General features: G+C 43.6%; 1 protein-coding gene across 1 annotated transcript in view; it reads right to left on the bottom strand.

The window, feature by feature from the left end:
• LOC124593878 overlaps positions 1-16,585 on the bottom strand; it is a 256,554-nt gene that overhangs the window by 118,888 nt on the left and 121,081 nt on the right. The gene's annotated exons all lie outside the window — the stretch shown is intronic.

The following is a 16,585-nucleotide window of genomic DNA, read 5'->3' as shown; positions in this document are numbered from 1 at the left end:
GTATCGGCGAGGGCCATTCGCAACCGTCTCCATGAAGCTGGGCTACGGTCCCGCACACCGTTAGGCCGTCTTCCGCTCACGCCCCAAGATCGTGCAGCCAGCCTCCAGTGGTGTCGCGACAGGCGTGAATGGAGGGACGAATGGAGACGTGTCGTCTTCAGCGACGAGAGTCGCTTCTGCCTTGGTGCCAATGATGGTCGTATTCGTGTTTGGCGCCGTGCAGGTGAGCGCCACAATCCGGACTGCATACGACCGAGGCACACAGGGCCAACACCCGGCATCATGGTGTGGGGAGCGATCTGCTACACTGGCCGTACACCACTGGTGATCGTCGAGGGGACACTGAATAGTGCACGGTACATCCAAACCGTCATCGATCCCATCGTTCTACCATTCCTAGACCGGCAAAGGAACTTGCTGTTCCAACAGGACAATGCACGTCCGCATGTATCCCGTGCCACCCAACGTGCTGTAGAAGGTGTAAGTCAACTACCCTGGCCAGCAAGATCTCCGGATCTGTCCCCCATTGAGCATGTTTGGCACTGGATGAAGCGTCGTCTCACGCGGTCTGCACGTCCAGCACGAACGCTGGTCCAACTGAGGAGCCAGGTGGAAATGGCATGGCAGTCCGTTCCACAGGACTACATCCAGCATCTCTACGATCGTCTCCATGGGAGAATAGCAGCCTGCATTGCTGCGAAAGGTGGATATACACTGTACTAGTGCCAACATTGTGCATGCTCTGTTGCCTGTGTCTATGTGCCTGTGGTTCTGTCAGTGTGATCATGTGATGTATCTGACCCCAGGAATGTGTCAATAAAGTTTTCCCTTCCTGGGACAATGAAGTCACGGTGTTCTTATTTCAATTTCCAGGAGTGTATATTGATTACCTTATTGTCGATCGATGTAACAGTATGTAGAAAGATTCTTCATCCAAATTTCATAATAATATCTGTAACATTTTCTTAACTAATTTTCTCTCAAATCGTATTTCTTCCACAAATCATTAATACACAACACTGAAATTATTACACTGAATATTTAATACTAAGTGACTGTGCACTTCTGAGCCTCGCAACAGATACCGACAGCCTCTTCTGCGCTACTCCTGCTACTACCGAACAACTGCCTACTACTGCGCGGCCTGACATAAGCTCTTTGCTGCACATGGCTCTGAGCACTATGGGACTCAACATCTGTGGTCATCAGTCCCCTAGAACTTAGAACTACTTAAACCTAACTAACCTAAGGACATCCCACACATCCATGCCCGAGGCAGGATTCGAACCTGCGACCGTAGCAGTCCCGCGGTTCCGGACTGCGCGCCTAGAACCACTAGACCACCGCGGCCGGCCGCTGCACATTCTCCGCCTCATTGATAGGTACCTCGCAGCGTTCTTTCACACTTACATCTTTGTAATAGTTTATGCTCATCGACAATACCTTAAAATTTACAATTTTCAGCATGTGTGCCTATTTCACAACCCTACGGTCACCCAGACAAGAATTTGGCCGGGATGTTATCGCTTGTAACCATGACAAACATACAAATTCTTAATATGCAATAGAAAAGGTGTCATTCAAGTAAAATAGTATATAAAACTGTTTGTCTACGTATACAGATGTTCTAATAATAAGAGTGATTACCTGGCCGTGCGATTAAAGGCGCTTCAGCCTGGAACCGCAAGACCGCTACGGTCGCAGGTTCGAATCCTTCCTCGGGCATGGATGTTTGTGATGTCCTTAGGTTACTTAGGTTTAACTAGTTCTAAGTTCTAGGGGACTAGTGACCTCAGCAGTTGAGTCCCATAGTGCTCAGAGCCATTTGAACCATTTTTGAAGAGTGATTACCAAAATTTTCAGAAACTGACTGTGTTGCTCAATTGCACTAGAACTGTCAAAATATCATCTACAATTCACAAAACATTTTGTTACTTAAAAAATATACCTAGAAGATAGAAATTAGTGACATTATATCACGTATGTAGTACTGAAAAAAATAAGATAATACTTACATTAATCATTGCTACTCGTAGTAGTGCTCGTGTTTCTGTAATTCTTGAAACATATTGCGCAGTGGGAGACAGCGCCTTATAAAACGTTCGTGGATGTTGAAGCTTTTATTTACGTACACTACAGCCAGAAGATAATTAGCATATGACAAGGGAGGGAATGTGTGACCTCATAGAGCTAACGCAGGAATTTTACTCGCGTCCATTACCGTAAAGAAACTGTATGGTTCGCGAGCCGAATAAAGTCGAAAACTGCCGTTGGAGATCGCTGAGAGCGCAGAATCACGTTGAGCAGCTAGTCCCGACAGCGCTATCTCTCGTGTGGGCCAATGTCCCGTCCGCGTCCACGTCTGCTTTAGCTGCTTCGTCCCGTGTACGCACGGTTTGACACGTGAGGCCACACAGAGGGACTGTCACTAGAGTGGAAGTGTTACTTATTACTTATGGTAGTAATATAATCCTTCGGCATTTCCAAGCGTAGGAATGAAATGAAATGATCTAATGGCAATGTTGGTCAGGAGACCGCAACTGGGGAAATTCGGTCGCTGAGTGCAAGTCTTCTACATCTACATATATAGTCCGCTAGCCACCAAGCGGTGGCGGAGGGCACAATTCCCACCAAAGTCATATTTGGCCGGCCGATGTGGCCGAGCAGTTCTAGGCTCTACAGTCTGGAACCGCGCGACCGCTACGGTCGCAGGTTCGAATCCTGCCTCGGGCATGGATGTGTGTGATGTCCTTAGGTTAGTTAGGTTTAGGTAGTTCTAAGTTCTAGGGGACTGATGACCTTAGAGGTTAAGTCCCATAGTGCTCAGAGCCATTTTTTTGAAAGTCACATTTCGCACCCTCTGTTCCACTCGCGGATCGTGCGAGGGAAAAACGACTGTCTGAACGCCTCAGAACGAGCTCTTATTTCCCTTATCTTTGTATGATGATCATTACACGATTTGAAAGTTGGTGGTAATAATATATGCTCTTCATCCTCGCTGAAGATTGGATTTCGCAATTTAGTGAGCCGCCCCTTCAGTTTAGCGCGTCGTCTATCTGCAAGTGTGTCCCACTTCAAACTTTCTATGAGATTTGTAACGCTCTCGTGATGGCTAAATGTACCAGTCAGGAATCTTGGCACTCTTCTTTGGATTGGTCCCTTTAAAAATCAAACCAACCAATCAAACTTCTTTGGACCTTCTCAATCTCTTGAATCAGACCCAACTGGTAAGGGTCGCATACAGACGAACAATACTCTAAGGCTGGACGAACTAACGTATTGTAAGCTATTGCCTTTGTTGAAGGACTGCATCGCTTCAGGATTCTACCAATAAACCGCAATCTAGAGATCGTCTTATCCGTTACTTGTGTACTTGTGTGTGTGTATTTCAGTCGACGCTACATTGGGCGACTTGCATGCCGGTGATGAGCATGAAATGATGCGGACTACACAACACCCAATCCACGAGCGGAGAAAAATCTCGAACCCGGCCCGGAATCGAACCAGGGCCCGCTACATGCTAGAAAAGCACATTACCTCTGAGCTAAGCAGGTGGAATCCAAGCGTAGAATGAAAGCTGGAGACTTCGAATGTTTGATTACCTAATTTTCGGAGGGTACAGAGTTGGGCCAAAGAATAAGATTAACAAAGGAGAAACCTTGTCGTGGTCTTTCTAAAGAAGTGGCTTCAACAAAAGTTGCTGGGAGAGATCGTGTGCGACAGAACGGAAGGGAACGGGAGCAAACAGACCTCTGGTGGTGCTCGGGATCCTCCCTAAAGCGACTTCCTCTCGTAGAGAAAGACTCGTCTGGGACGGAGTAGAGGCGGAAGCGCTCTCCATATCAAAGGAGTCCCCTAATACCCGGCAGTTGCTTTCATTGTACATCACAGGGCTAGCAGCCGGCTGCCGGGCTCGGACCAGCCCAGCCCAGGGGACGCGCAGCTTTGCGTCTAAAAGTTTTATGAGCTCCGCGTGCCGCGGCGGAGAGTCGTCTAAACAGATAAGATGATCCCCTGACAGAGGCGTCGCATCCCAGCCGGCATTTCTCTTTCCCTCCCGACTGTGCTTACCGGCCGCTCTCTGCTCAGTCCTCGGATTATGGCGTTCTTCTTTTCTTCATTACGTTACGAATTATGCTAGTACGACATCAATGTAAGTAGCCGCCAGATCACTGCTTTCGTAAGTCATCAGACAGTAATATCGATTACATTGTTCAAGATTCACAAGAAAATGAGTTAACTTGGAAAAGGCCTGGAGACGCTGGAAGATTTCAGCTGGATTACCTCGTGCTTGGGCCGAAATTCCGAAATCAAATATTAGATTGTACGGTGTAGCCAGGAGCAGACACATTAATTTGTATCACAATTTAGTAATGATGAAGAGTAGGCAAATTTAAGAGAACCGACAGAAAGAATAGATGTGCAAAGAACTGGGATACTGAAGTAGTGAGGAATGCCGAGAGGTGTTCGAAGTTCTGTACGGCTTTACATACAGCAATAATGAATACCACAGCGGGCAGTGCAGTTAAAGTGGAATAGACTTGTCTACAGTGGACACTCACAGAAGTTGGACGAACAGCGAACATGGGTACAACGAAGGTAATTGCGAGGAAGCTGTGGATAACAGTAGAAATCCATTCAGCGACGAAGGAAGGAAGTACAAATGAAGGGCTTATTTTAATAGTGGTACAAGTCCATTTTTGTTCATTTTGAGATACAGAGTCCTAAAGTTAAATGGGCGCTGAAAAATCTGCAGTTGAGATACCAGAAATATTCAAGCATATGGCTTCTTGCTAGAGATGAACCTTTCTTTCTGTTTGTTTGGATCATTAATTTCAGAAACATTATAGGCAGAAAAGTGGAAGTAATGGACTTGTACCACTATTCAAACAAGCCCTTAAAATATGTTCAGGGATATTCAAGTATAGAGAAATATAAGTCACTGAGGATTGAAATGAACAGAAAATGCAATGAAGACAAAACGAAGTGGCTACAGGAAGAAGGAGAAGAAATCGAAATGGAAAAGATCGTCGGAGGGATACAGGAAAGTCAAAGCAACCTTCGATGAAATTAAAAGCAAGGGCGTCAACATTAGGAGTGCAAGAGGAATTCCACTTTAAGCTCAGAGGAGAGACCGGATAGGTGAAGAGGCAACTACGACGGTGAGGATTTGAGCGACGATGTGTTTGAGGAAACGTGGGCGTCGATATAGCAGACGCAAGATATCCAGTATTAGCCTGAGGCTTTAACAGGGTTTTGGAAGACTAGCGATCAAATAAGGCTGATTTTATTAGGGGAAGTGGAAACCACGACTATTCAAGTTGTTGTGTAGAATCTATGAGTCGGTAGAAATACTACCAGACTTTCGGAGAAATATTATTCACATAATCCAGAAGGTAGAGTGAGCAGGTAAGTGTGCAACACCTTAGCGTCTCATGACAGAAGAAGCAGGTTAGAACAGGCAACGAGGGCATTCCGGGCAAACAAGTCTGCTAGTGTTAAACTTCGACCTTAATATGAGGAAATTATTTGTGAAAATGTACGTTTGGCGCACAGAACTGTCTGACAGTGGCTGTGGGAAAACCGCAAAAGAAGGTAATTGAAGTTATACTGCTGTAGAAGGAGGTTGAAAATGAGATGCACTCCGTAGATAAAGAGTGAGGAGGTTCACCGTAGAATAGGTGAAGAAAAGGACGCGTTGAAGGGAAGAAGAAGGTTTGGTTTGTTTTGGGGAAGGAGACCAGACAGCGAGGTCATCGGTCTCATTGGATTAAGGAAGGACGGGGAATGAAGTCGGCCGTGCCCTTTCAAAGGAAGCATCCCGGCATTTGCCTGGAGCGGGGAAGAAGAAGGGACAGTATGTTGGAGGGTGTGTGAAGGCGTAAGAGATTAATTTGCTTGGAACTACAGGGAGCTGTAGTGGTTTAAATCTGTGTGGAAAGACAAAGACTGTAATACAAACAAACAACTGCAGACGTACAATGCATATGCTTCTCTGAAGAAGAGGTCGGTACATCGGAGGAGTTCGTGGCGGGCCAGACCGAAAGATCAGAAGACTACCGACTAAAAAAAAAAAAAAAAAAAAAAAAAAAAAATCAAGAATGATTGTGTTAAGAGGTTCTGGTCTGAATACCACAGGGGATATCAGTGTGATTTTTTATCATTTAATTAGGCTATTTTCTTCATGCACTGACCTCTGCTGTCAACTGCACGCGGCTGTTCATTGTCGCAGTCACACACTAAGAGAAGCCAGATTGATTTACAAGATACACAAGTTGTCGTGGAAAATGGTGTACAAGGATTATGTTCATTTAGTGCAGGCACAGATTTCGCAAAAAAAAGTCATCTAAAAAAAAAAAAAAAAACAAGAACAAGGCTTTGCCTCTGCCCGCGGCGTAAACACGCGCTGTTTCCACAGTGTCACTTCTACAGCGTCATTTCGTCCAAGCAGCACTATAAAAAGACGCCTGCTACCGACTAGACACCTCTTTTGCTACCACGGTTTATGTGCGCTTGGCTCACGTGCCACGCCCACATTCAGCAATGACAATCCTGCTGCTTCTTCACTACGGTATTGCAGAATTTAAAAGTTTGCCGAATGAGTGCTGAAGCAAATAAGATATTTATTTTGCAAAGAATGTGTGTTTAGAAATGGTTGTGAAAACAACTAACTAGCTTTGTGGTTGTTTATTGCAATGCTAGTGACTGCAACAATTTGCGAATCCAATTTTAACAAATCAGCGATGAGGAAAATACCATTGAGATCTTGTACAGGTAAAATCAATTTGTCTAACTTGCCGATGCAATGCGACAGAGATGCAAAAACGAATTCATTGACATAGTGAATGAGTTTGCTTTGCACAAAGCAAGGAAACACAAATTAAAACTGTAACAAAACACAATTCCTGGAAACCAATATTTTCTCAATATTAATTGTAGACTTTTTTCATTTATTTCTATTAAATAATGTAAACACTGTTAATAAATTATGAACAGTCAAAAAAAATTTGCTTTTTATCGTAGATCTACTAAAACCAGTGTAAATCAGCTGCCATGAGGAATAATATATTATTTTGTTTTACTTTCAACTTATGATGCAGTTTATGCAATTTGTAATTTATTTACTACGATGAACATCTAATTTATTGTGTGGAATAATTTCTTCAGTATAGTTCACTAAAATAACACTCTGCAAAATGCCTGACTTCTAAAAAAAACTGCTTTCAAAATTATAAGATGTGCTACATGTGCGTAGAAAAGATTGCAAAAGGTAGTCTTATGTGGGTTATGGGGAGGGGGGCGGGGAAAGCAGAGCGAGGGGTGTGGGTGTCGAGGGGGGAGGGGTGGGGGGGGGGGAGGGATTTCTATCACGGGTGCAAGATCGCCACGGTACGCTTCGTACCTCTAAAACTCACAATTGCCTATAAAACATGGCATTTCAGGAGGAACAGTAAATAATTTTTTTAAAAAATTACTGGTTTATTATGCAAACAACTGTTGTCCATAAATGCCCAAACATATTTCAGCTTAATGACAGACATGCCTTTTGTGATAGGTAAGCAAGACATGGGCTGGAATGGAAGGAGTGAACGCAACTCGAGGATACATCAAAATTATATATTTTTTTGTTTTATTTGCCAAGACACTTCCAAGAGTATACATTGGTAGTATGCTTACAACAATTAAGCAGAATACGGTTTTATAGACAAACTCAGCAGTTTGAATCATAAAACAGAGACCCACAACAAATGATTAGACATACCTTAATTGAAGCAGAATATTTGACTTGATATCCAAAGATACTAATGGTTTTTCAGTGTAATAAAACAGGAATTTCAGATACTTGAAAACACGCGTGCTCAAAAGATCTATCACTGCACTTAGGATTCAACAGTAAATGGTAGTTTGGACGCATTTACAATATCAATCTTAGGCGACTAAACTTACCACAGAACAAGATTTCGATGCCTATCAACTATTTGCTCACAGGAAATTTTCTCACAGTGTTAAGAACAATGCATGTCATGGTGATCACACGCTGGTTTCCTTAATTGGCCTAGCCACCGTGATCTGCATAGAGTAACTTCAGCAATATTACAGAAGCAGGTTGAATTCATTTAAAAAACACCAGATAGTAATCAATACATCATACTCTACTTCAGTTAATGTCAGTGTGAACAAAGTGATCAAGACTTATGCTTAACATTATCACAAACATTAACAAGAGCATAAGGAAAACGGCAAATCATCAGTTTAATCCAGTGCTTACAAATGGGAAGTCAACCGAGCCATCTTCAAAGAGTGGATAAATGCCGTTTCAAAAGTTTAAGCAGATATTCATACTGGGTATGAATTACGCTAAACCTCGTTTAAGACTGGTTTAAAGTAGAGAGAAGTTTATCCCGGGACGCCTTTAGACATGAATTTAAAACAGAATAAAAACAGTCTTCGTTGCGAAATTATTTAATGTCAATGACGAGTTTGAGTGTTTTGGGGCATGATCACATTGCGTAAAATTAGCTAGGCATGTAAACTATCTATCACAAAGCCATATAAAATGCAAAATGGAAGGAATATTAACTGGATATGAATTCATAGGTCATAAAAAAACACAAAATGCAAGGTGGACCCTGAGCACACCAGATGAGTGCGCCATAGCAGTACAAAATAAGACCATGCTTACAAAAGAAACGCGACATGAGGCGCATACAGCACGCTGTCCGCTTGGCGTGCACAAAAACATTACTCAATCTGTTGACGCCCCAAATGGGGGAAACACATCACTGATATTAAATAATTTCGCAACAAAGACTGTATTTACTCTGGAATAATTCTAAACTGCCACAACGGAATGGAATAATTTTTCCCTTGAATTTAAAAACAATTTTGGAAAGCTTAAGCAAACATTCACAATGTGAAACCTCTTTTAAAAATGGAATTTAACCTTTCAAACATTGAACGAAGTTCAGAATAGTAAGGTTACGCTGAGGCAGACTCAAACAGTGAAGACACAACTTCCAGGTCGCCTTCATTTCAAGGGCGGAAGTTACAGAACTGCAATTACAAACTATTAATTCGCAAGCAAGAACTTCCGAATGAAGCATTACATGGACAGACCCACGTAATTTCTCGTACGTTTTGCGTCACGAAAACGACTGAAAGCACAAATTTTGTGAAATGCAGTTATTATTTCATAAATAATACTTCAAGATATGGCAGGAATCAGCGTGTGGCTGATTGCGATCGCTTGTAATACTTTTATTCTTTTAGAAAGTAAGTGAAGAGCGTTCCTGCAGGCTGATTGCGATCGATTGTAACACCTTTTTTCATTTAGAAACTAAGAGAAGAGCGTTCCTGCTCGAATCTCTCTCTTGTTTGCTAGTCTTTAGACTGACAGGACGAACTATAATTGCATTCCTTGCGTAGCATTAATTAATGTTTCTTTTGTGTAGACAAAAGTGATGTCACTGTCAAGAATTTCTCCAGAAATATTTGCGATTAAATTAATGTAAATTAGTTAAGTGTAATGAGTTATCATTTTAACAGTTCTAGTAGGTATAAAGTACGTGAAGTGTTTTAATGCTTTGTTGTTACAGTCAACGATCAATACGAGCTTAACGGATCGTATCGTGGAGACACAATGGCCGAATAGGAGTAGTATTCTGCCATTTATTCATGTGCAACTTGCCGCAGCGTCCCTGAGATTAATTGCCTGTCATCATGAAGCGTTTTGCAAACTTGATCGCAAGCGCTGAACATTAAACGATATGGACACAGTCTCAAACCTATGATTCCGTCTCGCCCATAAACAACAGATACCGGCACCGCAAAACTGACGGTGGTATTAAAAGATACAATCTTTCCTAAATCTGTCAACATTTTTCTAGTAGTCAGTTTGGCTGCTAACAAAAATGCATCCACCATCAAATATGGCTGTCTGCACCAGTTAATGTTAACAGTTTTCTTTCCGGTGATTAATTTCAGTCTCTACTGAAAACCAAATTGTTACCACACATTTTAGTAATCTTGCATGGGCAGACATGTTTCGTACAACGTGAGGCGCTGGAGGCGACGAAGAACGCAGGCACATCCAAGTCAGCTCAAAATAGCAAGCATGCCAACGTGGTACAGGGAAGCACAGTGTACTGCCGGCAGGGTAGCCTGAAAAGTAATCACTAACAGTGAGAACCGCAGAACAAATTCCAAGCCAGTAATGTTAAAAAAGGGGCTCATCAGTGAGGTTACTAGACAACAGAGCAGCACACACGGACACAGTGCTGCAAGTACACTACTGACCGTTAAAGTTGCTACACCAAGAAGAAATGCAGATGATAAACGGGTATTAATTGGACAAATATATTATACTAGAACTGACATGTGATTACATTTTCACGCAATTTGGGTGCACAGGTCCTGAGAAAGCAGTACCCAGAACAACCACCACTGGCCGTAATAACGGCCTTGATACCACGCCTGGGCACTGAGTCAAAGAGAGCTTGGATGGCGTGTACAGGTACAGCTGCCCATGCAGCTTCAACACAATACCACAGTTCATCAACAGTAGTGACTGGCGTATTGTGACGAGCCAGTTGCTCGGCCACCATTGACCAGACGTTTTCAATTGGTGAAAGATCTGGAGAATGTGCTGTCCAGGGCACCAGTCGAACATTTTCTGTATCCAGAAAGGCCCGTACAGGACCTGCAACATGCGGTCGTGCATTATCCTGCTGAAATGTAGGGTTTCGCAGGGATCGAATGAAGGGTAGAGCGAAGGGGCGTAACACATGTGAAATGTAACGTCCACTTTTCAAAGTGCCGTCAATGCGAACAAGAGGTGACCGAGTCGTGTAATCAATGGCACCCCATACCATCACGCCGGGTGATACGCCAGTATGGCTGTAACGAATACACGCTTCAATGTGCGTTCACCGCGATGTCGCCAAACACGGATGCGACCATCATGATGCTGTAAACAGAACCTGGATTCATCCGAAAAAATGACGTTTTGGAGTTTGTGCACCCAGGTTCGTCGCTGATTCCACCATCGCAGGCGCTCCTGTCTGTGATGCAGCGTAAAGGGTAACCGCAGCCATTGGTCTCCGAGCTGATAGTCCATGCTGCTGCAAACGTCGTCGAACTGTTCGAGCAGATGGTTGTTGTCTTGCAAACGTCCCCAACTGTTGGCTCAGGGATCGAGACTAGGCTGCACGATCCGTTAGAGGCATGCGGATAAGATGCCTGTCATCTCGACTGCTAATGATACGAGGCCGTTGGGATCCAGCACGGCGTTCCATATTACCTCCCTGAACCCACCGATTCCATATTCTGCTAACACTCATTGGATCTCGACCAACGCGAGCAGCAATTTCGCGATACGATTAATCGTAATCGCGATAGGCTACAATCCGACCTTTATCAAAGTCGGAAACGTGATGGTACGCATTTCTCTTCCTTACACGAGGCATCACAACAACGTTTCACCAGACTTTGGCGGTCAACTGCTGTTTGTCTACGAGAAATCGGTTGGAAACTTTCCTCATGTCAACACGTTGTAGGTGTCGCCAGCGGCGCCAACCTCGTGTGAATGCTCTGAAAAGCTAATCATTTGCATATCACAGCATCTTCTTGCTGTCGGTTAAATTTCGCGCCTGTAGCACGTCATGTTCGTGGTGTAGCAGTTTTAATGGCCAGTAGTGTAATTACATGAGACGGCACACAGTGCCCCGAGGAGACCCAGTTATTCCTTGCGACCCGCTCCACCGGAGTCTCCACCTCAGCCAGGGAGCACTCCTTGTCGGCGACCCTCCGCCGCGCCCCACTGCCGCTGCCCCGTACCGCTGGCAGCCAGCCAAGCCCTACGTGTGTTCGCGAACACCGGCTGTCCACCAGCTCCCTCTCCGGACTCTTTTAACAACACCGCGATGGCTCCAACTTACGACCCACAGACATACATTACTAGACTGGCAATACTGTATACAGTATAAGGCCGCGTTCATAGTGGCACCTTCGGCCATAAATATAATAGACTGGCCCTCACGTCATTTTCGTGGCTCCAACATCTCTGGGCTAATGTCACGTGAATGTTTGCAAAACATGGTTGTTTCGCGTTGCGCTTACGGCTGTACTCAGCGTTTTGACGGGGGAAAATGGCTCTGGGCACTATGGGACGCAACTTCTAAGGTCATCAGTCCCCTAGAACTTAGAACTACTTAAACCTAAGTAACCTAAGGACATCACGCACATCCATGCCCGAGGCAGGATTCGAACCTGCAACCGAAGCGGTCGCGCGGTTCCAGGCTGTAGCCCCTAGAACCGCTCGGCCACCCCGGCCGGCTTGTCGGGGGAAATGGCATTACATTTCACATGTGTTTCTATGATAGTGCAGATGCGTTTATTGAAATCTGTTGAAGTGACTTTTATATGTTTTTTACATTTGAAATAGAGTATCACGTAAATTAAAGTGTTGAAAGGGATGCCTGTGAAGTCAGACTCATATTACATTTTGGAAAGTATCTGTTATAATTAGGTTACAGAAGTAAGTATAACTGTTTCTCGTTCGTACTCATAGGTTCACTAAGGATGAAAACCGAAGGCTGCTTTGGATACAGGCCCTGACACGGAAAAACTTTAAGCCAATTGCACATACACGCCTTTTTGTATATACAAGTGAGATTATAATAAGGTAAGAGCACCTATAGTCGACACATGAAGAGAATTTTTTTCTACCTTCTAATACTATTAAATAAATGTAGGCTCCAAAATTATTTTCTGAAACTTCAAAGTCTCACCTTTCATCTAAAATATCATTTTTTTTAAACTGATAATTTAAACTTTTGTAAAAATAGTAGGAACTGAACCTTTGAAGTGCACCTAAAATTGATACTCTAAAATGGACCTGCTCCTAAAGTCGACAATTTTGGCACCTATACTTGACATAATTCCCATATCCCATTTTCTTTTATAAGTGAGTAGAGCTCAAAACGCGGCGAATCCAGTATTTAAAGTTTTGAGACGAGCCCACTCTTACTGTTTAAAAGAATTTTAACGACATTTTACTTTAATTGATAGTTTATAGTAATTTCGCCCCGCTGCCCACCAGAGGGGCGTTCGTTGTATTTGTTAGATTTTATAAATGGTACTGTGAACAAATCTAGGTCAAATGTAGTACTGACATAATTTTTCGCAAATAAAAAAGTAATTTTTGTTGGAAGTGTTTGGCAGTCAATTGAGAAATGTGGGTAAAATACGATATAAACATAGGATGGCAGACCGCTGATTTGAAATCCCGCCACTTTTTGCTAACAGTCACGTGGTTTATGTTGGAGCCACACCAGCCCTATAGCTTCTGCAGAACAAGGCCAGTCTATTAGTATCTATGGTCGAAGAGTGGCACCGACAACGGTCGTCAGACACCGTCGCCAGGGGTCGCCCGAGAACATCGGCCGACAGCATGGTTATAGTGCGTCCGATCTCCTTCGTCAGTTTTTGGCAGGGTCAAGCAGGCCACCTCAGGTTAGGTTAGAATCTATTCTATGTATGAATTAAGTTAGAGTTTAACCTTTCAGGGTGGCGTGGACACCGCGACGCTCTGTGCTTGGATACGAGTGCTGCATAGCGGCTTCTGCTATTAAAGAGATGCCGAATGCATGTGATTGAGCTTTCCTGTCTCGTAAGGAACGTGGCGAGTGCTGTACTCTCCGTCTTCAGTTATCGGAATAACCAGAAAAGTTTTACGAATATATGAGATGACGGTAGAAACATTCAGTTACATACACGACATAATTCGTGGTGAACCTGAAAAGCACACCGCGCGACCTCTACGGTCGCAGGTTCGAATCCTGCCTCGGGCATGGATGTGTGTGTGATGTCTTTAGGTTAGTTAGGTTTAATAAGTTCTAGGGGACTGATGACCTCAGAAGTTGAGTCCCACAGTGCTCAGAGCCATTTGAACCATTTGAAAAGCATGTTATAAACACTCTCTTTCGCTGTGTTTAATTAAAGCTGTGCAGACGTACGTCAGTTAACCTGCAATGACTGCCGCCGGCCGTAGTGGGCGAGCGGTTCTAAGCCCTTCAGTCTGGAACCGCGCTACCACCACGGTCGCAGGTTCGAATCCTGCCTCGGGCATGGATGTGTTTGATGTCCTTAGGTTAGTTAGGTTTAAGGAGTTCTAAGTTCTAGGGGACTGATGACCTCAGATGTTAAGTCCCATAGTGCTCAGAGCCATTTGAACCATTTTGCAATGACTGTTATTTAGTGGAAATGGAAATGCCCTGCGGCTAGGGCCTCCCGGCGGGTGGATCATTCGCCTGGTGCAAGTCTTTCGAGTTGACGCCATTTCGGCGACTCGCGTGTCAATGGGGATGAAGTGGTGATGATAATGACAACACAACACCCAGTACCTGAGCGGAGAAAATCTCCGACCCAGCAGGGAATCGAACCCGGGCCGTCAGGTATGACATTACGTCGCGCTGACCACTCAGCTACCAGCGGCGGACACTGTCAATTAGTACACGATGTAACATTATGTGATTGCCCTACCATTTTAAATTATTCACTAACCGAGCAGTCGCTCGGCAACAGCTACAGTTAGCAAATAACGTCTTTTGACGTGACGTGTTTATTGTGGGAGCTCCGCCAGAGATACAGTGAGCTATTGACTTTGAAAGCCGCTGCGCCAAAGGCGGACAAAAGAAGAACATTTTTTTACACATTCTTTTGATGTAGAAGATATTCTCGATGAGCAGTTAATCATTCTTCTGTCTCTCGTAATTTGTGTCGGACACGCATGTCTTGCCACCGTATTATTGTTGTTTAAAAATATTATTTTAGTGTAATGTGAAAGTGCCATACTGCATAGCAGTGGGTTCATGTGAGAAGCTATATTTTGCGACGTGTATCTGGAAATAGTAAAAGATTTAAGTTCGTTATATATCGACCGCCATAAATTCAAAGTTAAATGGAACTTGTGTATGGACTAATTATTTAGCATAGAACCTATGTCTCACGACTTCATGACCATACGTATTTAATTTTATTTTATGTTTCTGCAAATTTTGATTGTTCACAATTATAAATTGTTTCGTCGAAATCGGACGAAAGTTGCATACGGCGAAATAGTTTCTCCACACCTTATTCTACTGATAAATGCATGATAGACTTTGGTCCCTTAGGAAATTCATGTTGAGCTATCCAAAAACAATTATATTTTCAATAGTCATTTAGTCATCACCAGTAAAGGTATTCAAAACCACTACAATAAATACCGAGCGAGGTGGCGCAGTGGTTAGCACACTGGACTCGCATTCGGGAGGACGACGGTTCAATCCCGTCTCCAGCCATCCTGATTTAGGTTTTCCGTAATTTCCCTAAATCGTTTCAGGCAAATGCCGGGATGGTTCCTTTGAAAGGGCACGGCCGATTTCTTTCCCCATCCTTCCCTAACCCGAGCTTGCGCTCCGTCTCTAATGACCTCGTTGTCGACGGGACGTTAAACACTAATCTCCTCCTCCTCCACTACAATAACTAGTTATGTCTATTGGTCTAAAATACGATATATATCATTATGTGCTTTTCTCTGCAAATATATTTCAACGCCGATTATAGGTGTATGTTAACGCACAAAAACAAACATATTGTTATAACGAGTGAAAAACAAACAGAAAGGGTAGCATAAAATACATCGAAAATCTAAAGCACTTACAAGTGGAAATACATACCGTACACCACATTTGCAAACCACTTCATATTAACAGAATCACTACCCTACTGGCATAAAGCGCCAGTGATTAGTAATAATAATTCGTAGACAACTAATGACTATCTACCACCAAAAATATCCCGTACTGTAGCTATAAGCCTGTAAGATACGGCACCCTTTTAACTTGAACAAATTATATTTTGAGGTTAGAGTCTGTGCCTAAAATTTCCGATAAAGATTTTGTCTATTTGAGGTTTCGAGTAAATTTGCGATTTCAGTCCATAGATTCCGAATTATAACCTGATTATGATAATTTCATCCTCAGGATGCCACAAACTCGCTCTTTCTTGGACTATACTTATCAGTTTCTTTCGCTCCACATTTCGTATGCGAGAACGTCGGTCGATTTGAGCGAGGAAAACGAACTGATTTGAATTTCACCGATTGTCGTCCGAAGTCTGCACGTTCGGAAGATAAGATCGGCTATAGTGTGACCGCTCACGTAGCGGCGTACTGATTTGAAAAGATCGGCCGACTCCGGCCGAGGTCGGTCGTCGGCGGAATCGACCGATATCGGAGCCACTGTGATGGCAGCCTAACTGGTGTCACTGAAGCTAGCACTTCAGAATCTCAATATGGCGGCGGGCGCAAAGGACGTGTAAACAGCCGTTTATTTACTGACAAAACAGTCGTTAGAAATGGAGATAGACTGAAATAAGTACGTTATCCTCAGAACTTCGACACAGTGGTCAATAAATGTGTCGGTGTTGGGTGCAATTCTTCGCACAGCTGTCGGGAGTTACAGAAAAAGGAACATGTGTCACTGCACGCATAACCAGAAATATCTTACGTCTGTTTGCTTCTGTAGTGTATGGAAGCCTAATA

The sequence above is a fragment of the Schistocerca americana genome, chromosome 2, assembly GCF_021461395.2.
Source record: "Schistocerca americana isolate TAMUIC-IGC-003095 chromosome 2, iqSchAmer2.1, whole genome shotgun sequence".
NCBI lineage: Eukaryota > Metazoa > Arthropoda > Insecta > Orthoptera > Acrididae > Schistocerca > Schistocerca americana.
Note: the sequence above shows the minus strand (reverse complement) of the source record. Positions and strands in the feature narration are given on the sequence as shown.